Source organism: Oryctolagus cuniculus, chromosome 3, assembly GCF_964237555.1.
Source record: "Oryctolagus cuniculus chromosome 3, mOryCun1.1, whole genome shotgun sequence".
NCBI lineage: Eukaryota > Metazoa > Chordata > Mammalia > Lagomorpha > Leporidae > Oryctolagus > Oryctolagus cuniculus.
This window is the reverse complement of record NC_091434.1, coordinates 54,389,947-54,414,391: the sequence shown is the minus strand read 5'-3', so window position 1 is coordinate 54,414,391 and position 24,445 is coordinate 54,389,947. Positions and strand designations below refer to the sequence as shown.

At 37.3% G+C, this 24,445-nt stretch overlaps 1 pseudogene; it reads right to left on the bottom strand.

The window, feature by feature from the left end:
- Window positions 1–604: 604 nt before the first annotated feature.
- Window positions 605–23,029, bottom strand: LOC127491520 (carnitine O-acetyltransferase pseudogene; annotated as a pseudogene).
- Between the last annotated feature and the right edge of the window lie 1,416 nt (window positions 23,030–24,445).

Sequence of the window (24,445 nt, the reverse complement as noted above, 5' to 3'; positions counted from 1 at the left end):
ATAAAAAAATAAAATCCTTCTACTACAGTATAAAATATAACTTATAATATAGAAGCATATATATATACCCAAACACCATGAAAATTTACAATTATTTCATGACAACAAAGAAGTTTTAGATGGAAAAAAAATTTAGGTAGGGTAATTTACTTGTGATTATACTATTTACTACTATGTATTTTTTTTTACTTTATATTTCATTACCAAGATTATCTATGCTAACTAAAACTGAGCATTATACCTTTGATATTTAATTTATTTACATTGTACTCAAAGAAAAGAAAAATGTCCTGTCAACTGCTTGTTGGTTTCCGTTCACATTTCCCCTTAATTACTCACTTTTTAGGTTACAATTGTGCAACCATGAATGTGGGTCAGGGAGGCAGAGGAGTGGAAGCAAGAGGGCTGAGACTGTGAGCCTCCTTATCCAGAAGAGTGTGGCAGCCCCATGGGAGGCGGTGCCCTCCATGTGGGGTGGGCTCGGGCGAGGTCTTAGGTCCCCCTTCACCAGGACCCAGCCCCTTGGCCTCCTAGAGCCGCTTGCCTTTGACAGCCCTGTCTCCAGACCCTTTGGGATCTCATCTATCAGGGTTCAGGCCACAGCATGACGTTGGAGGAAGCAGGGACTGAGAGAGCTGAGCTGACCTGGAATGTGTTAGTTGGGTTTATTCCTCCAAGGGAGGCCTCAGCGGATGTGCCACCAGAGTCCTGGGCCTTATTTCCTGCTCAGTCTATGAACATAGCCCCGGGAATCAGGCCACACTTGACTGGGGTCTTCAGACTCCCTAGAGGTTGTTCTGGAGCTGTCTCTGACTCTGCCCCATCTGGACGGCCAGAAAAGAGGGCACAAAAGATCCGCACCCTGACATGCCCATTTTGTGGTGGATGTGGAGTTGTATGGCAGCCTGATAGGGACTCGGAGCTTGGCCTGGGGGTGGTGCTGCAGCGGGATGTGCACAGCCAATGGTGCTTCCTCCAGGTAGTGCGCCAAGCAGGCCCCGTTGGTCTCTGCACAGCTGGTGTAGGCTGACATGCAGAGTTTGATGCAGGCCTTCAAGGGGTTGTAGCAGAACTTGTAGCCATCTGAGACCAGGCCCAAAGAACATGACACACTGTCCTGGAGGGGACTGGGCTGGTAGAAAGGGTGAACTGCATGTGGATGGCACAGGAGGTGTCCATGAAGATGCTTCTCATACTCATGAGGTACTCCATGGCCTGCTGCTTCTGGTCCAGCTGGTGCAGGTGGAAACCCTCCCCGGGGATGACACATTTCAGCCTCGGCTAGGTGCACCTCTGCAGTCTTGCACTTCTGGTGCTTCTGCTGCTCTACCACGCTGGAGTCATTCGTGGCCTTGACTAAGGGCAGGGAGTCCATGAAGGCTGAGTGTATGGTGTCAGTGGGACTCCGCTGAAACATGCACAGTGAGATGCTATTGTAGGTGCCATGCTCTTGTACATCCTGTAGTAGGCCAGCTACGGGGACTCTGGATAAAGGTGTCTGGGCTCAGCGTTTACAACTTGGGGAAGTCTTTCTGCAAATGGTGAATCCCCATGACTGCAAGGTCCACATCCTGGATCATGATGCCAAGGTTATCTTCTCAATGTCACTATCAATCTCAGGGTGATGTTGAATCCCAACTTCTTGGGGATGGGCAGGGGCATGGAGGGTGACTGCGTGAGCTTATGTTTCTTCCAAACTCAATGACATAGGCCACAAGGGTAGCAATGCAAGATCTCCAGGCCTCTGTGTGCTCATAAAAACGCCCCTAGGGGCCATCTTCTGCCACAATGAACTGTAGCATCTTGTCTAAGCAGTGATTCCCGCTGTTGTTTGCTCCCGCCTTGGTGCAGCATCTGGCCCATCACTTGGTTGCACATGCTCTGAGACCCCGGGCATGCGGCATCCAGGCACAAAGTGAAGGTGCTCTTCTGGAAGAGCACACTTGGCAGTGGTTGGAGGTCAGGATGCCCACAGGCTCCTTGTTGGTTTGCAAGACCAAGTTCCTGATCTTTTCCAGCTATATGAAGTTCTGATCTAAGGTGAGGTGTGTCCCATAGCTGTTGTACACCTCAAGCTAAAAAAACACCTGGTAGTTGTGTACCATGTAATATTCTCAGGTGGATTTTTGTTCTTTAAAAAGCTGATGACAGAGTCCTGTTTGGTGTCCAGCACACAGCAGGACAGGATCTGCTAGTACTGGTTCATGCACACAGGCCGGCACTAGGTACTACATGCACAGGTTCTCATTGTCAATCACAGTTTCAAAATCCAATACACCCTAGAAGAGTTTGGTGGTAAACTGCAACCTGCCCTGCAGTTCCACAAAGTCCTGCTTTGAGAACATCGCAGCAGGCGGCAGTAGACAACCAGTAGATGGGCTGGTGGTACTGTAGGTAACCTGTGTTGAGCCACCACTCAGATTGCCAGTTCTTCCTGCACTCTGGGGTGTGAAACACATTCCCCAGCTGCTTGGTTTGGGCTCACTCCTCCTCCTTCACAATGGGTTGCAGCACCTTGAGATAAAGGCCCAGAGATTGCTGGAGCAGGGGTGCAGCAAGCTGAGGCAGCTCCTCCTAGTGTGCCCTGAAATGGACAGAAACCTTCCTCAAGGAAGGAGGGCTAACATCTCTGCCCACCCACAGGCCACTCAGTACCCCAAGCTAGGCCAAGTCTGTGCTGCTGCTGTGGCTGGGAGTAGGGGTGGGGGAGAGGCCCCCAGTAGAGCTTCAGGGCCAAAGTCACTGACTCAACACCACCAGCTGGCAGAGCCAGCTCCAGCCAACATTTGCTGCTCAAAGGTCATCAAAAAAGGCTTGTGCATAGCGCTGTGGGAGTCACCAGCCTCACCGTGAATCCCAGCTCAGCGTGCTGTGTGGAGTCAGGCTGATCGGGGTTCAAACTCAGGTTAGTCTCCTATTTACTATGATCCTGGACAAGTTCCTTAACTTTTCTGGGTTTCTGTTCCTTATCTCAAGAAAAACAGAAGTCTTACCTGGGCCATAGGGGCTTTGTGACATTTAATAAAGATAATGCATATAAATCACTTAGTTCAGTGTCAGGTACATGACATGTGTCAGTAAATAAAACTAGTTGTTAAATCTAACATAGAAATCACTTCCCTCCCATGAAATTCCCTCCAGTGACATCTTGATTCCTGAAAAACTACTTTACATGTCCTCTGCTATAATACTCTGTTTTTGTTTTGCCCATTCTGGATGCCACATATGTCTAATTTTGAGTAAATTAAACTTGAACTGAGGAGAATGTTCCATTTCTTAAAAGCCAATCACTCTGTGATATGTTATTTCTAGTCCCATTTAGGAAGAAAAGCCTATGCTGTTGAGTATAATATTATAGACCTACTTCTGTGGCTTCTAGCAAGGTCTTAACGTTGTCAATCATCGTCTAGTACATCAGCAAGACGGCTCTCCAGAGACATTACACAAGGCAAATCTTTTAATATTTTATCAGCTGCTGTGGATAGAAGGCACTTCAGCTTAGTGAGGTTTTTTTATTACTTCCTTTCATTTATTCCTTGGAAGCTTTTATCTCTATTTATTGATTGCTGCCTTTTAAATTTTTATTTAACATTGGTAAACAGAGAGATATGATTAATAATTTTAATTAAATTTTTCAGTAGAAAATGACTTGCATTGAGCTTCACAGTTTTAGTACAGTGATCGTCTGATAGTCACCTTGTTTGGATTTGTATCCACATCTTTGTTATGCTAGTTCTCTGAAGTTAGAGATACTCAAGCAAGGAAGAAAGTAGACCTGCAAATCAGGAACTGTGCACACATCTCTTGGAAAATACTTTGATAGCTTGTTTTCAACAGAGAAGTACACAGGGGACCACATGCTAACAATCAATCATAAACTTTAAAAAAAAGAAAACAGCAGTTACAAATCACACACTCACACACACACACACACATGATATTTATACTCAGATTGATTGAACTTTACTTGTACTTCTTCCTCCTAGTATGAAACACCAAATAAAATCCAGTTGTCATAGAGAAATTTGCTAAGTAGGTAGGAAAATTATTCAAAATCCTCTTTTAGCTTAGTCAGAAACTTGCTGACTTCAATGTTTCTCACATTAGCAGCAGCAAAAACAACAAAGTGAGAAATCGCAGAGCAACACAAGTTCATCAGAATCAATAATAAACTTAAGAAACTTTCTATCAAGTTGTAGCTGCTGGCGATATCCGAGTCTATTGTAAACGGCAACTGAGTGAGTGGGCTTTGCCAGGGTGCTTCCTCAGCCCCATTAATCTCATACTGACCAGCTGAGGTCCTTAGTTGGAGTGGGACAGTGCTGAGAGCTCTGTTGTGGGTGGTTGCTATAACTTTGCTTTAATAAGGATAAGAGATAATTCAGCCAAGTATGAGTGGCTGGGGAACTTTGGCCTAATCCTGATCACAACAATGGTACCAGATCCTAGGACAAATGGAGAAAGAATGTGTAAAAGTTCTTTTCAAGCCTTTAGGTGAAAAGCACCCTTACCAAGTGATTCTTCCACACCTGTCTTGGTGAGGGTGCTGAAGTTCAAAAGACCAAAGTGATGGAAAACTGTCCAAAGAAGCTACACGTTCCTTCAAATCTCAGCATATATCAATGCAGCAAAAGGAGATGTTAAACTGAAAATTCCTGAGTTAACCAATGTAAAATAATTTATTCCCTGGAAATGTTTTTTATACTTGTACCCTTTGGAAACTTTTAACCTCAGAAGCTGTGTACTTCAGCCAAGGATTAGGAGTCCTGGCCACAGCTCACTTCTATTAGGAAACTCTATTAACATACACAAAATGGTGGCAAATGACTGGAACTATATTTTGAAGAATATTCTTTTGTCTAAAATAGTGGCTCTCAAACTCTCATCCTGTGCATTAGAATTTCAAAACATAGTCTACACCCAGATCAAAATCCAGACCAATTATATCAAAATCTCTGGGAAGAAATTCAATCACTCTATTTTATTTGAAAGGCATGATTACAGTGACAGAAAGGGAGAGAGAAAGAGAGAGAGAGAATCTTCCATCTGCTGGTTCATTTCCCAAATGGCCACAATGGCCAGGGCTGAGCCAAGCCAAAGACAGGAGCCAGGAGACTCATCCAGGTCTCCCACGTGGAAGCAGGGGCCCAGGCCCTTGGGCCATCTTCTGCTACCTTCCCAGACACATTATCAGGGAGCTGGTTCAGAAGTGGAGCAAGCAGGACTCAAACTAGCGTCCCTATGGGATGCTGGTATTGCAGGCAGCCGCTTAACCAGTTACCCTACAACACAGGCCCTAGACAATCACTTTTTAAGAGTTCCGCCAGATGCACATTATGTGGAGCAATAGTTTAGAACAGCTACACTAAGATTTATCCTTCCCTTCTGCCAGTATTGATATAATTTTAGTCTTGGAAAAATTATAAACAAATGTACATACATTTCTTAGTATTATCAACTATCTGCTAACTGAGATAGTTAAATGCTACTGAGGAGTTTAAATTAATTTCCTTGCAGCCCATATATGGGATACAAACATACACAAGCTCATATGGCCTAACAGAAAAAAGTGTACCTATATCAGATCTTGGTTTCTAAATATCATTCTTCGCTAAATATAATTTGGATTCCTTGGAAAAATAGCTGGAGGGGGCAGGGAGTGGAGAAAATAAACCTGGATAATCTTATTGTGCCAGAAAAAATAAAGGACTGAAAGGTTAATGAAAACATGTCCAAAGGACGGAGGAGCCAGCTTGAAACATCCACCTATGGCACAGTGTGGGACAATTTAGGCATCAAAGGATATAAAATTTCTTAACTAAAGGAATAAATAAATGTATCAAAATATTAGTAAAGAATACAGTGTTTATATAGTCTCAAGTATCTCTCCACAAATTCTTACTTTATGACACTAAAATGAGTACTTTTACAGTGGAAAAGTATGATAGACATGACCTAGAATACATAATCTATGTTAATGAAAATTCAGACAAATAAAAATCATGTGCTTCCTGGTAGGGATATAAATCCACTTCTGCAATATTGCTTCCAAATATGCATAACTAGAAATTAGTCAATGGGAAGCACTGGACAAACCCAAATTTAAAATAGTCTACAAAACAATAGGCCAATTTTCTTCAAAACTGTCAAAGTTATGAAAGTCAAAGAAAGTAACTCTACTCATAACCTTCTACACTATTGATCCAGTACAAAACAATCTTATACCCTCTGCAAAATGCTACAGAGAAAAATCACTCCTAAAAGCAAAGCACCTAAGCAGATTTCAGTTGCATATATATATATATATATATATATATACACAGAAGTTTTAGTTGATTGTCTGAAGTATTTTTATTGCTATTAAATTACATAATCATAACATATCAATAATCAAATTTAAAGTGAATAGATTTATGAAACACAATGTTGTTTTCTTATATACTATGTGACTCTGTTATAGCTATTTTTCTACTACTAATAATTTAGAGACTGTTTTCGTGTAGCTAATATGACTGTTTTCACAAAGCTAATATAATTTGCTTAAAAAGCAATAAAATGTTTTATTCCATTAAACTGAAACCACAGTTGTACGGTTATCTTGAAACCTTTGATAATAGCTAATTTAATTTTGACCTAATATTGTCATTAAAATTAATTTTTCTTATTCATGTATCATTAGCAACTTGAATTAAAAGTAAGGTCGTAATTGCTAATGACAGCAGTGCTTTGAGTTGGTATTGTCAGACATTTGAATTATTTTCATATGCTTCAATCATTTTTAACCAAAAATAGGATTTATGGCCTTCAATATTTCTATTACAGTGTTTTTATACAACATGGTTTAAAAGTGAGAACTGTTTTTGAAATGATAAATGATGTGAGAGCATGACCAGTTATTTGTCATCACTCCAGATAAGCAGCTGGTATCAATATATTCACTTGGGCTCTACTGGACCATACATAACCACTTTGGGTTGTCTCATAGAGCATCTAAAAGCATTTTAGCCCACTGGTTCAGGCAACCTATATGTCAAGCAGAAAAAAATAAAACCACTGTTCTCAGGTTTGTGTGTCCCCAGAGGAAGAAAACAGTTTGATGCAATTTGTCAAAAGCTGGAGTGCTACTTTAATGGGCAATTCACTTTAAATGGCTGCAGTTATTGCACAACAAAGGCCCAAAGCCTGAGATAGAAAAATCCTTTCCAATTGGTTTTATTCAGGTAAATTTAATTCTCAAAGATTAACTAAGGACTTCTAACCTCTTATCCTCCAGTCTATCTAAAAGCAATAAATGTAATAGTAAAAACTTCTTAGTTTCTGAGGTTTCTTCATCATTAATAGGTGAAATACAATCAATTTTCCTTAACCTGTCTTATCCTGTTAAGACACCTGAGATAAGAGTAAATTAACAAAAATGACAACAAAATAAAAAAAAGTTAACTCTCTCAGGTCAAATTTTCAAGTAATTTTGTAATTTTATTAATAAATTATATGCATACATGTGTATATATTTATACATGCATCTATATTTTGCTTCATAATATTTATCAAATGAGTATGATAAATTGAAAACTTTTGACATACAAAGTCATAATTGCCTTAGTAGTGATTTTAAGTAATGCCCACTAAGATAAATTCATATTTTGTTTCTTTGTACTTCCCTGCTACTATTAATTCAATCCTAATGTTGATAGTGTTTGAGATTTAACTAAAAGCAGTAACTTTATGATTCTGTGTATATATATCTCTCTGCAGACATTTTGATTAAAAAATTAATACCCATCTCTTCCCTCTCTTATCCCCACTCTTATGTTTAACAGGGATCACATTTCAGAAGGTACAATTTGGGACATGCTCAAGCTGACTTGCCCAAATGGTAGAGTTAGAAACATACCAGGGGACTCCAATTTAATCCCATCAAGGTGGCATGTACCAATGCCATCTCACTAGTCCAAGTGATCAATTTCAGTTCACAATTGATCATAATAAAAGGACTAAGAGTCAAAGGAAGCACATAAACAAGTCTAGTACCTGCTAATACTAACCGATAGAATAAATAAAGGGGAGAGTGATCCAACATGGGAAGCAAGATACTCAGCAGACTCATAGAATGGCGGATGTCCTAAACAGCACTCTGGCCTCAGAATCAGCCCTAAAGGCATTCGGATCTGGCTGAAAAGCCCATGAGAGTATCTCAGGCAATGGAAAGCCAAGACGCTCTGGCAAAAAAAAAAAAAAAAAAAAAAAAAAAAAAAAAAAAAAAAAAACCTAAATGAAAGATTTCTGTGAGTGAGATCCCAGTGGAAAGAACAGGTCTTCAAAGAAGGAGGTACCTTTCTCTGAAGGGAGGAGAGAACCTCCACTTTGACTATGACCTTGTCTAAACAAGATAAGAGTCGGAGAACTCAAGGGGCTTCCATAGCCTTGGAAACTCATGACTGGTGCATAGGGAGATTACTGATGCCATAAACGGGAGTGTCAATTTGTAAAGTCAACAACAGGAGTCACTGTGCACTTACTCCTCATGTAGGATCTCTGTCTTTAATGTGCTGTACATTGAGACTTAATGCTATGATGAGTACTCAAACAGTATATTTCACTTTGTGTTTCTATGGGGGTGCAAACTGTTGAAATCTTTACTTAATGTATACTAAACTGATCTTCGGTTAAAAAAAAAAAAAGAAGAAATTAGCAATTCCCAACTTGACTCTCACTGGGATTAAACATGACAATAGGTCTGATATGATTTCATCATCATTTAAAAATCATCTACTATTTTTCACTTTATGTTTCTGTGTGGGAGCAAACTGTTGAAATCTTTACTTAATGTATGCTAAACTGATCTTCTGTATATAAAGAGAATTGAAAATGAATCCTCATGTGAATGGAAGGGGAGAGGGAATGGGAAAGGGGAGGGTTGCGGGTGGGAGGGACGTTATGGGGGGGAAGCCATTGTAATCCATAAGCCGTACTTTGGAAATTTATATTCATTAAATAAAAGTTTAAAAAAAAATTAATACCCAGTGGCATAAGGCAAGAAGTGCTGAGTAGGACATGTGTAGTTATATCTGAAGTTGACCAGAGTCTCACATATTCAGTAGAATGGTTGATACTGGAAAAGTATCAACTTCGTTAGAGACAATGAGGAAGCATCAAACAAGGAACAAAAAACACTAGTTTACAAAATCAGGAAACTGATGCATATTAGAACAATTGAAAATTTCTGTCTTTCCAAGCATGTCTCCCCATAGATAAAATGAAACTGGGGCTTTTATAAAGAATCATCCAAACACAAAATTCCAGGAGGCACAAATCAGCACTCTTGTTTTCATTTCTGGTTCCCATTAACCTGCTAAGAATATCGGAGTTAAGTAGACTTAACTGGCTAATATTAATCACAGGATTACTGTATAGATTATTTTCCAGTAAAATGCATGTGCACACTAACAGCTATTCATAACATGGTAATTAAAAGTTATTCTGTAGGCCGGCACCATGGCTCACTAGGCTAATCCTCCACCTTGCGGCACCGGCACACCGGGTTCTAGTCCCAGTTGGGGCGCCGGATTCTGTCCCAGTTGCTCCTCGTCCTGTCCAGCTCTTTGCTGTGGCCTGGGAGTGCAGTTGAGGATGGCCCAAGTCCTTGGGCCCTGCACCTGCATGTGAGACCAGGAGAGGCACCTGGCTCCTGGCTTCAGATCAGCGCCGTGCGCCGGCCGCAGCGGCCACTGAGGGGTGAACCAACAGAAAAAGGAAGACCTTTCTCCCTGTCTATCTCTCTCTCTCACTGTCCACTCTGCCTGTCCAAAAAAAAAAAAAAAAAGTTGTTTTGTAGTATGAGAAAGGCAAAGTTGTATATTTACCACATACTTCTATGTCCTATATAACAATATATAAGATTTATACTTAATTAATTTTATTTTTGTATAAATCTTGCAGGGAAATGAATGCTAGAAAGGCACCACTTCAAAATGCAACTTTGTCCTCTTTATTAAATAGCATTTTCCACTTAAGAAGAAAAGTGAATATATACAACATAAATGTATAAATAATCACAAAATAAATTTGATGAAAGAAGCCATGAAATAGAATATATATATTGTATGATTCTATTTATGGAAAATTTCATAAAGTTCAAACTAATATATTATTACCAATCACATCAGTGGTAGCACAAAGACAGGAAGAATGGGCAGGAGCAATTTCAGAGGGACACTAGGAAACTTTGGGGATGACCATTATATTGATTGTAATTATGGTTTCATTGATGTGTACTTAAGTCAAGCTTGTTAAACTGTATACTTTAAATACAGGCAGTGATTTGTATATCAAATATCCATCAACACAGCTGATAAATTAATACAAAAAGACCCTTCTTTGCTCTTTACATTGCTTTAGTGTCAAATGAAATTCATTCCTTATTTTTTTTAATCACTTAATCACAATTAATGAAATCAAAGTGTACACTATTGGACTGACTAGTAGTGATCTCACAAAATAAACTGCCATATTTTAATCTGAATTTTTAAATCACACAAATTTCAAAATATACACAATATATTTGTTAAATGTCTACACATGTTGAAGTTGTGCAAGAAATTTAAATTCTTTTATAAATATATCTGCATGTTTATAAACTTGTCTTTAGACCACCAAGATGCTTATTTCTGACAGAATTTTAAGTTCTAATGTATTTTCTTCAAGTCTGACGCTATAGAATTTTCCTTTGAATGAAAGCATAATAAAAGATGATACAAGCCTATCTAAACTTCCTGCCAAAAATTTCCCCATAACATTTCTACATGGAAATAGGTGAAACAATGGCAATGTTAGGCATTAGTTTTTAACTTTTTAAAATTTTGAGTATATGTTCATTCTAAAAATCTATGTGTAAGTTACAATGAGAAAAAGATGCTTAATAATTTTTCTATCACTCTTTTCTTTATCTTAAGAATATTATTTGAGACTCAAAGCTCATTTTTGATGTAGAAGACAGTTCTCATTGGAATGGTGATTTTTCCAAAAGAGAGACTTCCACAGGCACAGTCCTACACCTTACATCATTCTTTTTCAGACATTTTATTTTCTGAAACACTCAGCAGTGCTAATACAACATTTGTGTGGTAGTTTCTCCTGGTATATCTCTACTGACAAAGTGTTTCAAATTGTATTTTACTCTTACCATATTTTCCAGTAGCTTCTTTCATCCAGTTCTTGTTTCCTATTCACTTATGAAACTTTATTAATCTTGATCTCTAATTTTTTAAAAATTTTTACTGTTTTTAAATTTTGTATTCAAATTATTTCAAAAAGTCAAACCTCATTTATAAATGATAGATTCCAAGTAAGTTATGTAGCCATCTTGTTGTGAACAAATTTAGCAGTGAGTATCTTTTCCTGTCATGTTGCATGGCCGGGTGAATAAGCATATATGAATCAGATCTGAGGGAAGGACATCAAGAAACAGGAGCTCTCATTCAGTGACGGTGGGAATTTAAAGTGGTATAGCCACTTTAGATGGTGGTTTGACAGTTTCTTACAAAGTAAAATATTCCAGCTCTCTGCTGTGGCCAGGGAGTGCAGTGGAGGATGGCCCAAGTGCTTGGGCCCTGCACCCCATGGGAGACCAGGAGAAGCACCTGGCTCCTGCCATCGGATCAGCGTGGTGCACCGGCCGCAGCACGCCAGCTGCGGCGGCCATTGGAGGGTGAACCAACGGCAAAGGAAGACCTTTCTCTCTGTCTCTCTCTCTCACTGTCCACTCTGTCAAAAAAAAAATATTAAAAATATTATGCTAACTACATAGTTAACTTTATGTTCTATAACTAATACTGGTTAAATGTAAAAAATATTTATATATTATCTAAGATTTTATGTTCTTTTATCTTAGATTATATGTTCTTGGAATTGTACATTGTATTTTTCAAATGGGTTAAAAATCAAATAACCATCACAAAGCAAATTGATGGGGTTGGGGGATCACATATCATTCTTGGGACAATGCTTATCCCATTCTATATGGACATAATAAAATCACATATAACAGAATCTACAAGGGAAAACAGGCACACTTTGCTGTTTATTGGTATCATTTTTTAAAATCACCTAACAATTTATGATGATTAACACACTTAATTTTCCAAATAAAACATTTCCAACTCATTTTTTGATATTGATTAAATGAAAGATAGCAGCCAAAAAATTCTTACAAATTCTCCAAAGCATTGTTGAAGTCCTTTGTAGCCAAATAAATGACAAATGGAATTCTAAGGCACAAGCACCATAATATTGTATAAAGCAAAATTGCTCTTAAAACTGAAGCTAAAAGGCCTTTAGCAGAAAAATTGGGGTCAGGCACTTTAGCATGTATCTGATAAGCCCAGAATCAGTTTAATATGTTCTGTGTCTGAGAGTAAAAAATAATTGATATCTGATCAATGATGGTGTTGAAAGTACAAAGGTTTTCAGGCATTCATAGCAGGAAATCAATATGTAATACAGTTTTAACTTATTGGGCATAACAAATGGCAACAAACATAATGAAAACCATATGCTGGTAGTTAAAGAGTTTGAGCAGACCATGAAGTTTATAATAAAGAAATCACACAGTACACTTAATGTCAGTACTGACCCTATTTTCTCATAGATAATGGCCATACATTAGTGCAATGCAGTTGAATGACTCCTTTAAACCTATCAGGTGATTTTTCTATTTAGTAACATGGCATTTTTCCTGATAGCTTCATTTATGGAATTGTTACATGTGCTTCACAGAACACAAGGTAGTACTTACAAGATTAAAAATTACCTTCAGCAGCTACATTACAGCTATATCAAAGATACTTGTTAAGACATAAGCAATTTGGCCTCTAAAAACTGAGTTTTTTGCAGTAACATGCCTGTCTTTTATACTACATTGTGTTAAAAATATATTCAAAAAGATAATTTTGAAGTGATGTGATAAATTCAGGAAAAGTAAGTGCAGAGTGCAATGGTCTCTATTGCTAAAAAGACAAACATAAACAATGGAGTCTTTTTCTCTAAATAAACCGCTTGGAAGTTAAAAATTAATAGTTGGGGCCAACACTGTAGCACAGCTGGTTAAAATGCTACTTGAAACACCAGAATCCCATATTGGAATGCCAGTGCAAGTCACAGCTACTCTGTTTCAGATCCAGCTTCCTGTTAGTGCACCTAGAAGGTAGTGGAAGATGGTTCAAGTGCTTGGGCAGCTGTCGCTCATGGAGGAGACCCTGATGGAGTTGCTGGCTCCTGGCTTTTAGGCTAGCCTATTGTGCCATTTGGGGAGTGATCCTACAGATAGACGCTCATTTCTCTTTCTTTCCCCCATTCTTCCTTCCTCTGTGTTGCTCTGCCTTTCAAATAAATAAGTAAATATTTTTAAAAGGTAATAATTGATACTTCAAGATAGGAAATAAAAAATTACTCAAATTCTTTAGCTTGAAAAAATCACTTAGTAATGGTGTAAGCATGATTTTAAAAAGTTCTTATACCTAGGCATATCTCATGATATTTTAAAATTCTAGGTCTAAAAGTAGTTGATATCTTTATACATGAAAAAAGTACAATCATTTGAATGATCCTCAGATTGGATTGTAGATTATTTATCAATCACACTGCCTAGAGGGCTGGCATTCCATTGGGGCACCAGTGCTAATCTCGGCTGCTCCACTTCCAATCCAGCTCTCTGCTATGGCCTGGGAAAGCAACAGAGGATGGCTCAAGTCCTTGGGCCCCTACACCCACGTGGGAGATCAGGAGGAAGCTCCTGGCTCCTGACTTCGGAATGGCACAGTTCCAGCCGTTGCAGCCATCTGGGGAGTGAACCAGTCAATGGAAGATCTCTCTGTCTATGCCTCTGCCTCTCTGTAACTCTCTCAAATAAATAAAATAAATCTTTAAAAATATGAATTTCTAAGGGAAACTGAATGTAAAGCTACAATTTCATTCATAACAAAAAATGGAGAAATATATGATAAAACAAAGAAGAACAGCTAAGCATACTCTGAGAGAAATAAATAATCCAAAGTGAATTCATTGAATCTCAATGCTAGAAACATTATTTTAGAGCAGGAAGAATTTGGGATTATATGAAGTATACCTAAATTTCTCTTTCCATGGACCCAATCAAACTATTTTCTCTTGTAGTGCATAATAATCACAATTTGTAATCTACTGTATTACTTTTAAACTGTAGATTTTTTTATTTTAAAAAGCCCATTAAAAATTGATGATGAGTTGAAGGTAGGAGTGTGATATCAGAGGTTAAAGAAAATGAAACATCTGTTGTATCTCCCAGATTCATACAAACACATTTTCAATGGTTTTACCTTTTGCCAAAGTATTCAATAGTAGACAGAAATAAAATGAGAAGCAGTTGAGGAAGAAATGAAAATTCACATATTACATGATGTTTTAAGACTACAATTAAATTCAATTAAAAGTATTAAATAACCAAAACATTAAAAGTATTAAATATATGGTATGTATTCATATATAAATTATATATAAAAAGTATCAAATTTATAGGTATATACATATTATATAAACATATTAAAATCAAAAGTATTAAATAATCCTTCTATATTGTGGAAATTTGTGACATGGACATTATACTCTTAAGATATATTGAAAAAAACTATTCTTGAGAAAAATCACAAACAGAATTGATTATTTTGGTTTAATTTTGAACCAAAAGGAAGAGTTGGTTGATGAAACAGAAATAATGGGAAACTGCCTTTAGAAAATGTGGTCGGCTGGCGCCACGGCTCAGTAAGCTAATCCTCCACCTGCGGTGCCAGCACCCCAGGTTCTAGTCCCGGTCGGGGCACCGGATTCTGTCCCGGTTGCTCCTCTTTCAGTCCAGCTCTCTGCTGTTGCCTGGGAGTACAGTGGAGGATGGCCCAAGTGCTTGGGCCCTGCACCCCATGGGAGACCAGGAGAAGCACCTGGCTCCTGGCTTCGGATCAGCGCAGTGCGCTGGCCACAGCGACCATTGAGGGGTGAACCAACGGAAAAGGAAGACCTTTCTCTCTGTCTCTCTCTCTCTCTCACTGTCCATTATGCCTTAAAAAAAAAAAAAAAAGAAAGAAAGGAAAGAAAAGAAAAAAGAAAATGTGATCAAGTGATCTGAAAGCTTTGATAATAATAAAGGTAAAGAAGCCTGATTATATCTAGGTATTGTGGTTCAGCTGAGTTGCTTCTTGGGATGCTCTCATCTATATCAAAGAAGCTGGGTTTGAGTACTTCCTCTGCTTCCAATTCTAGCTGCTGGCCACTGTGTACCCTGGTAGGAAGCAGATGATGGTTCCCTTTGGTTCCTGCCACCCACATGGGAGATCCAGTTTGAGATCCTGGCTCCACAAATACCGTAAACATCTGATTCATGATTATGGCATCAGTATATACACCAGACACCTAATAGGCTGCCAGCAAAAATATGTTGATCTAATCAATAAATGATGATGATACATTTAAAAAAATAAAACTCTAGCACTAAAATGCCAAGTGAATTATATAAGGTAATGATCAGAGTTATGAGCTTAGTAGGTTAATGAGGTGTTAATAAAGAGAAAGGAAGAAATATACACAACCAAGTATACCCATATGAATAGTGTAAGAAATCCTGAATGTCATAATGAATTTACTTTTCTAAGATTTATAAAAGCAATTTTTACAATTTTACTTAGGTGCAGCATGAAAAAAGCTAGCACAAGAAACAGTCACTGGATATCATTGCAAGCAAGCCACTGTTGTAGGTTCTGTGGAGGGATCAATGTATGCGTACTGTGTAAGCATAGTATGTCTTATAAACTTTGGAATTGCAATCAAATTGGGGGTAGTGTTTCTTTCAGAGGAAAAAGATATACATGCAAAAAGTTGTATTTCTGATGTCACTTTATGGACAAAATATACCACAGAAACATAACAGAAATATTATTTCCAGTTGCAAAACCTAAGAAGACTTCTGGGAGGTTCATTAATGATGCAAAAATTAGGAATTTAACAAATATTTTTGTTAAAAGAAAAATAGACAATTCCACCTGCAACTGGCACATTGCAATACAAGGAAAAGAGATCAAAATGTATTATCATTACTCACATGTGTTTTCCATAACAGGGTTAAGGATAAAAACAAAGAGAAGACTGCACAATTTCCCACTTTCTTTAGGTCCAATTGGAGGGTGACAAATTCAACAGGACATAATAAAGAATATACACAGAGCTAAAGTACTAGGTTATGGAGCCCAACTGAGAACTCACATCGAAGTAAATGGTATGACCTCAGCAGGTATAGCCAAGCAGTGGGTACCATACCCCCTACTTCTGAGATTTCAGGCATTTTTTGCCTTGAGATACGTGAATGCATTTTTATTTCAAAGATGAGAACTTCGACTCTGTTGGGCTTGTCAGACTTTTATTTTCTGTTAACTTCAAGTAAGAAATTTATTCTTAATAGAAATGTCTCAGTTTTCACTTTATTTCAAAGGTCATTGCAAGCCCAAGATGCAAGAAGTCGACTGGCTTAACATAAATTCACCCAGTTTTGTATAGAAGATGTAAAATACACACTCATGTTTTGCATTTTAAAATTTTTTGAATTTCAAAATAGTTTTAAATTTACAAAGAAAAAATTATGAAATAATGCATGGTTTCTATATATTCCACACCAGCTTCGATACTTAACATCTTATTTGCTTCACTATTAACATCTGATTTTAGTATTATATATATTTCATAATCTTTAATTAACCACATCCAGCTTTCTCTATTAACATTCCATACTGAATAATATACTTCTCACAACTAATGAGCCACATCCAGTGTCCCCTATTTTCTTTTTAACAAAACTCTATCTTCTATCCCTCCAATCCCTCCCAGCTTCTAGAAATCAATATTCAGATTGTTTTTGTAAGTCCCACATATGAGAAAGAATGTGTAATATTTGTCTTTCCATGTGTAGCTTATTTCACTTAACACAATACCATTCAGTCTCACACATTTTTGCTAAAAATGGCAAGCTTCCATTCTTTGTATGGCTGAATAATATTTCTTTTTTTGAGTTTTTTTAACTATTATTTAATGAATATAAATTTCCAAAGTACAGAATATGGATTCAAATGGCTTCCCACCCATAATGTTCCTCCCACCTGCAATCCTCCCCTTTCCCTCTCCCTCTCTCCTTCCATTCACATCAAGATTCATTTTCAATTCTCTTTATATACAGATCATCAGTTTAGCATACATTAAGTAAAGATTTCAACAGTTTGCACCCACACAGAAACATAAAGTGAAAAATACTGTTTGAGTACTAGTTATAGCATTAAATCTCAATGTACAGCACACTAAAGACAAAGATTCTACATGAGGAATAAGTGCACAGTGACTCCTGTTGTTGACTTAACAAATTGACACTCTTGTTTATGGCATCAGTAATCACCCTAGGCTCTTGTCATGAGCTGCCAAGGCTATGGAAGCCCCCTGAGTTCACCGACTCTGATCATATTTAGATAAGGCCATGGTCAAAGTGGAAGTTCTCTCCTCCCTTCAGAGAAAGGTACCTCCTTCTTTGATGACCCATTCTTTCCACTGGGATCTCACTCGCGGAGATCTTTCATTTAGGTTTGTTGTTTTGTTTTGTTTTGTTTTGTTTTTGCCAGAGTGTTTTGGCTTTCCATGCCTGTAATACTCTCATGTCTCATGGGCTTTTCAGCAGGATCCACATGCCTTAAGGGCTGATTCTGAGGCCAGAGTGCTGTTTAGGACATCTGTCATTCTATGGGTCTGCTGTGCATCTCGCTTCCCATGTTGGATTGTTCTCTCCCTTTTTTATTCTATCAGCTAGTATTTGCAGACACTAGTCTTGTTTAGGTGACCCCTTTGGTTCTTAGTCCTATCATTATGATCAATTGTGAACAGAAATTGATCACTGGGACAGGTGAGATGGCATTGGTACATGCCACCTCAATGGGATTGAATTGGAATCCCCTGGTATGTTTCTAACTCTACCGTTTGGGGTAAGTCAGCTCATGTCCCAAATTGCACATCTCTTCCCTCTCTTACTCCCACGCTTATATTTAACAGAGATCACTTTTCAGTTAAGTTTCAGCACTTAAGAAGAATTGTGTATTGATTACAGTATTCAACCAAAAGTACTAAGATGAACAAACAAACAAAAAATACTAAGAGGGATAACGTATTAAGTTGCTCATCAACAGTCAGGGTGAGGGCTGATCAAGTCACCGTTTCTCATAGTGTTCATTTCACTTTAACAGGTTTCCTTTTTGGCGCTCAGTTAGTTGTCACCTATCAAGGAGAACAAGTGGTATTTGTCCCTTTGGGATTGGCTTATTTCACTCAGTATAATGTTTTCCAAATTCCTAACAGGGATCACTTTTCAGTTAAAATTTAAACACCTAAGAATAATTTTGTATTAATTACAGAGTTCAACCAATGGTACTAGAACAAAAAAAAATACTAAAATGAATAAAGTATTACATTGTACATCAACCATCAAGACAAGAGCTAATCAAGTCACTGTTTCTCATAGTGCCCATTTCATTTCAACAAGTTTCCCCTTAGGTGCTCAGTTAGTTGTCGCCGATCATGGAGAACATATGATATTTGTCCCTTTGGGACTGGCTTAATTCACTCAGCATGATGTTTTCCAAATTCCTCCATCGTGTTGCAAATGACCAGGTTTCATTGTTTTTGACTGCTGTATAGTATTCGATAGAGTACATGTCCCATAATTTCTTTATCCAGTCTACTGATGATGGGCATTTGGGTTGGTTGCAGGTCTTAGCTATTGAGAATTGAGCTGCAATAAACATTAAGGTGAAGACAGCTTGTTTGTTTGCCAATTTCATTTCCTTTGGGCAAATTCCAAGGAGTGGGATGGCTGGGTTGAATGGTAGGGTTATATTCAGGTTTATGAGGAATCTCCAGACTGACTTCCATAGTGGCTTTACCAGTTTGCATTCCCACCAACAGTGGGTTAGTGTCCCTTTTTCCCCACATCCTCACCAGCATCTGTTGTTGGTAAATTTCTGAATGTGAGCAATTCTAACTGGGGTGAGGTGAAACCTCATTGTGGTTTTGATTTGCATTTCCCTGATTGCTAGTGATCTTGAACATTTTTTCATGTGTCTGTTGGCCATTTGGATTTCGTCTTTTGAAAAATGTCTATTGAGGTCCTTGGCCCATCTCTTAAGTGGGTTGTTGGTTTTGATGTTGTGGGGTTTCTTTATTTCATTGTAGATTCTGGTTATCAACCCTTTTTCAGTCGCATAGTTTGCAAATATTTTTTCCCATTCTGTAGGTTGTCTCTTCACTCTCCTGACTGTTTCTTTTGCAGTACAGAAACTTCTCAATTTGATGCGATCCCAAATGTTAATTTTGGCTTTGACCACCTGTGCTTCTGGGGTGTTTTCCAAGAAGTCATTGCCGGTACCTATATCTTGCAGGGTTTTTCCAATGCTCTCTAATAATTTGATGGTGTCAGGTCATAGATTTAAGTCTTTAGTCCATGTTGAGTGGGTTTTTGTGTAAGGTGAAAGGTAGGGGTCTTGCTTCACGCTTCTGCACGTGGAAATCCAATTTTCCCAGCACCATTTATTGAATAGACTGTCCTTACTCCAGGGATTGGTTTTGGATCCTTGATCAAATATAAGTTGGCTGTAGATGTTTGGATTGATTTCTGGTGTTTCAATTCTGTTCCATTGGTCTATCCATCTGTTTCTGTACAAGTACCATGCTGTTTTGATTACAACTGCCCTGTAGTATGTCCTGAAATCTGGTATTGTGATGCCTCCAGCTTTGTTTTTGTTGTACAAGATTGCTTTAGCTATTCGAGGTCTCCTCTGTCTCCATATGAATTTCAGCACCATTTTTTTCCAGATCTGAGAAGAAGGTCTTCAGTATCTTGATTGGTATTGCATTGAATCTATAAATTGCTTTTGGGAGAATTGACATTTTGATGATATTGATTCTTCCAATCCATGAGCGTGGAAGATTTTTCCATTTCTTGGTATCCTCTTCTATTTCTTTCTTTAAGGTTTTGTAATTTTCATCGTAGAGATCCTTAACGTCCTTGGTTAAATTTATACCAAGGTATTTGATTGTTTTTGTAGCTATTGTGAATGGGATTGATCTTAGAAGTTCTTCCTCAGCCGTGGCATTTTCTGTGTATACAAAGGCTGTTGATTTTTGTGCATTGATTTTATACCCTGCTACTTTGCCAAAATCTTCTATAAGTTCCAATAATCTCTTAGTAGAGTTCTTTGGGTCCCCTAAATAAAGAATCATATCATCTGCAAAGAGGGATAGTTTGAGTTCTTCCTTCAAATTTGTATCCCTTTAATTTCTTTTTCTTGCCTAATAAGTCTCGCTAGAACTTCCAGAACTATATTGAATAGCAGTGGTGAGAGTGGGCATCCCTGTCTGGTGCCAGATCTCAGTGGAAATGCTTCCAACTTTTCCCCATTCAATAGGATGTTTGCCGTGGTTTTTTCATAAATTGCTTTGATTGCATTGAGGAATGTTCCTTCCATATCCAGTTTGCTTAGAGTTTTCATCATGAAAGGGTGTTGAACTTTATCAAATGCTTTCTCGGCATCTATTGAGATAATCATATGGTTTTTCTTCTGCAGTCTGTTAATGTGGTGTATCACATTGATTGTTTTGCGCACATTAAACCATCCCTGCATACCAGGGATAGATCCCACTTGGTCTGGGTGGATGATCTTTCTGATGTGTTGTTGCATTCTATTGGCGAGAATTTTATTGAGGATTTTTTGCATCTGTGTTCATCAGGGATATTGGTCTGTAATTCTCTTTCAATGCTGCATCTTTTTCCGGCTTAGGAATTAAGGTGATGCTGGCTTCATAGAAAGAATTTGGGAGGACTCCCTCTTTTTTGATTGTTCTGAATAGTTTGAGAAGAATTGGATCAGTTCTTCTTTAAATGTCTGGTAGAATTCAGCAGTGAATCCATCTGGTCCTGGGCTTTTCTTTGCTGGGAGGGCCTTTATTACTGTTTCAATTTCTGTCTCAGTTATGGGTCTGTTTAAGTTTTCTATGTCTTCCTGGTTCAATTTAGGTAGGTTGCATGTGTCCAGGAATCTATCCATTTCTGATAGGTTTCCCAGTTTGCTGGCATACAAGTCCTTGTAGTAATTTCTGATGATTATTTTTATTTCTGTGGTGTCTGTTGTTACATTTCCTTTTTCATCTCTGATTTTATTGATTTGGGTCTTTTCTCTTCTTTTTTTTAGTTAGTTGGGCCAATGGGGTGTCAATTTTGTTTATTTTTTCAAAAAACCAGCTCCTCGTTTGGCTGATTTTTTGTAATTTTTTTTTGTATTCAATCCTGTTGATTTCTTCTCTGATTTTAATTATATCTCTTCTCCTACTAGATTTGGGTCTTGTTTGCTGTAGGATTTCTAGGTCCTTGAGGCGAATTGAAAGCTCATCTATTTGGTGCCTTTCCAATTTCTTGATGTAGGCACCTATTGATATAAACTTTCCTCTTAACACTGCTTTTGCTTCGTCCCATAAGTTTTGGTATGTTGTGCTGTTATCTTCATTTACTTCCAGAAAATTTTTGATTTCTCTTTTAACTTCTTCTATGACCCATTGTTCTTTCAGGAGCATGTTGTTCAATCTCCATGTGATTGCGTTTGCTCTAGGGATTCCTGAGTTGCTAATTTCCAACTTCATTCCTTTATGGTGTGAGAAGCTGCATGGGATGATTCTAATTCTTTTTAATTTGCTGAGACTTGCTTTATGGCCTAGTATATGGTCAATCCTAGAGAAGGTTCCATGTACTGCTGAGAAGAATGTAAAGTTTTTAGATGTAGGATTGAAAGTTCTGTATATATCTGTTAGATCCATTTGGGCTATAGTGTTGTTTAAATCTACTGTATCCTTATTGATCTTCTGTCCTATTGATCTGTCTATTTCTGAGAGTGGAGTATTGAAGTCCCCCAGTACTATTGTATTGGGGTCTAAGTCTCCCTTTAAGTCCCTTAACAAATCTTTTAAATAAACCAGTGCCCTGTAATTAGCTGCATATACATTGATAATTGTTATATCTTCCTGTTGAATTGATCCCTTAATCATTATATAGTGTCCCTCTTTGTCTCTCTTAACAGTTTTTGTGGTAAAGTTTATGTTGTCCGATATTAAGATGGCTACGCCCACTCTTTTTTCATTTCTTTATTGTTTCTTCTACTACTCAACTCTCAAAATTGAACAAGCCTTTTAAAAAAGGGTTTCTCTTGGAGCATGAAATGGAAGAGGAGAAACAAATTTTGATTAACTTAACCACCTTCTAGCTACTATTCCATTCCCTTGCTTCTTTTTCATTAAAATATATCAAATGAAAAATTAATGTTCTAGCCAACAGTTTGACAAATATGAATTGTTCACTGATTTCTCAAAAGTCATCAATGAACTCTTAGTTAGGAAACCCAAGGACCTTCACTCAGTTCTTCTTCTCCCTGTTCTCCCTATGCTACTGATCGCTCTCTCATATTTTTTCTTGCACTCTTCCCTAATGTTGAGGACCATGTAGGTTTTCAATCAACTTCTGTGACTACTCTTTTTTCACTGAACACTTTTCTCCTCAAAACACAGCATTAATAATCTTGATCAGTTAATTCATATTATTTTACCTTTTTATATGTTTAAGGAATACAGAACTCTGGGGGAAATCTGAGGACTAGTAACCAAACTTTTTTAAATTTTACATCTTTAAATAATTTAACAATGATTGTATATCTATATATTTTAAAGATCATGTGTTACAAAAATACAAAAATAATTTTCACAGCTACATATCAATTCTAATAATCTCGTTTCTGCTTTCAATCTCTAGAATGGTTGCTGTTAATTCAGGTTCCATTCTTTGTCCCCAGTTACCTTTCTCTAATGTCTCATATCCAATTGGTGATTTTTCCATTTCAGTGATTTTAACAACTTCCCACTTCTTTTCATTTCTGTTCATGCCTGTTTCCCTTCTCACCTGGATTACATCAATAGAATTATAATTGGTGTCTGGGTTTCCCACACTTCTCTTCGGTCTCTATCTTGTTATTATTGATAGATTAATCTTCCTGAAAGTCTGCCAACATACTTTCCATCATGCCATTTCACTGCACAAAAATCTTTAGTGGGAGAGAAGATGGAGAAATGAAAATAAATCATACTGGAGGAGAACATAAGGATAAATATTTTTTTAAATTCTTTTCAAATATTTTATTATTTGTACAGTGCTGGTCTGTGTAAATAGTGTGATACAATCAATTATCTAGAAGTTTAAGTCAGGTGACTTCTGTATGCTTACATGTTTTTGTACTTCTTATTCCTCTGTTTTATTGAATAAAATTTCTGCTCTCTGTATATTCTTTCTCTTTTAAGCTATGAAAATTATATCTTTGTATTATTTCAGACTTAAATTCTACTATTGTATAATGTTTTGATTGCTTTACCTGGAAATAATTCATGTTTACAAACAACAATCCTAACTTCTGGTAAAAACCAAACACGTGGTCCTCATTGTTTAGGGTTTTCATTGATTTCTGTGCTTTCATTTTTATTTTCCTTTATCCTCTAATTGAAAGACAAACATATCCTTAAGAGTAAGATTCTTCCTCTCCTTTGAAGTAGCTTGAATATACACAGTGGGCATTTAATAAATATTTATTGTTTCATTAGGGAGGTTAACAAATGTTTCAAAGACAACAATATATTTTCTCATGGAATGACTTTTTAAAAAATTTAATTGACATGTAACTGTACATTTTTATGGGGTACATTGTACTATTTTAATACTTGCAAGTATTTATTATGTATAATATATAATGATTAGATCAGGGTAATTGAAATACCTATCATCTCAAACATGTGCCATTTCTTTATGTTGGAAACATTCAAAATTCTTTTGCTAGCTATTCTGAAATGTACAATTAAATGTTGTCAACATTAGTAGTTCTACTGTGCTTTATAACAGAAGTTATTTCTCCTATCCAATTGCATCACTTATCCCATTCATCTTTCCCCCAATCCTTCTTGACTGCTCATAACCAGTATCACACTCTTTGCTTCACTATTATAAATATTTTAGCCACACGTGTTTACAAAAGTGTAAACACATAATATTTTTCTATCCGTGCCTGACATGCCTTACTTTATCTAACATATACCAGTTCCATCCATGTTGCTGCAAATTACATTATTTCATTTTTCATGATTGAATAATATTCCATTGTGCATACATAACACAATTTCCCTATCTATTCATCTGCTAATAGATACCCCAGTTGAATATTTATTGGCTATTGTCATTAGTGCTGGTGAAAAAAATAAAAACTAAGAGAACAGATAGTTCTTTGACATACTGAATTGCTAGATTACATGATAG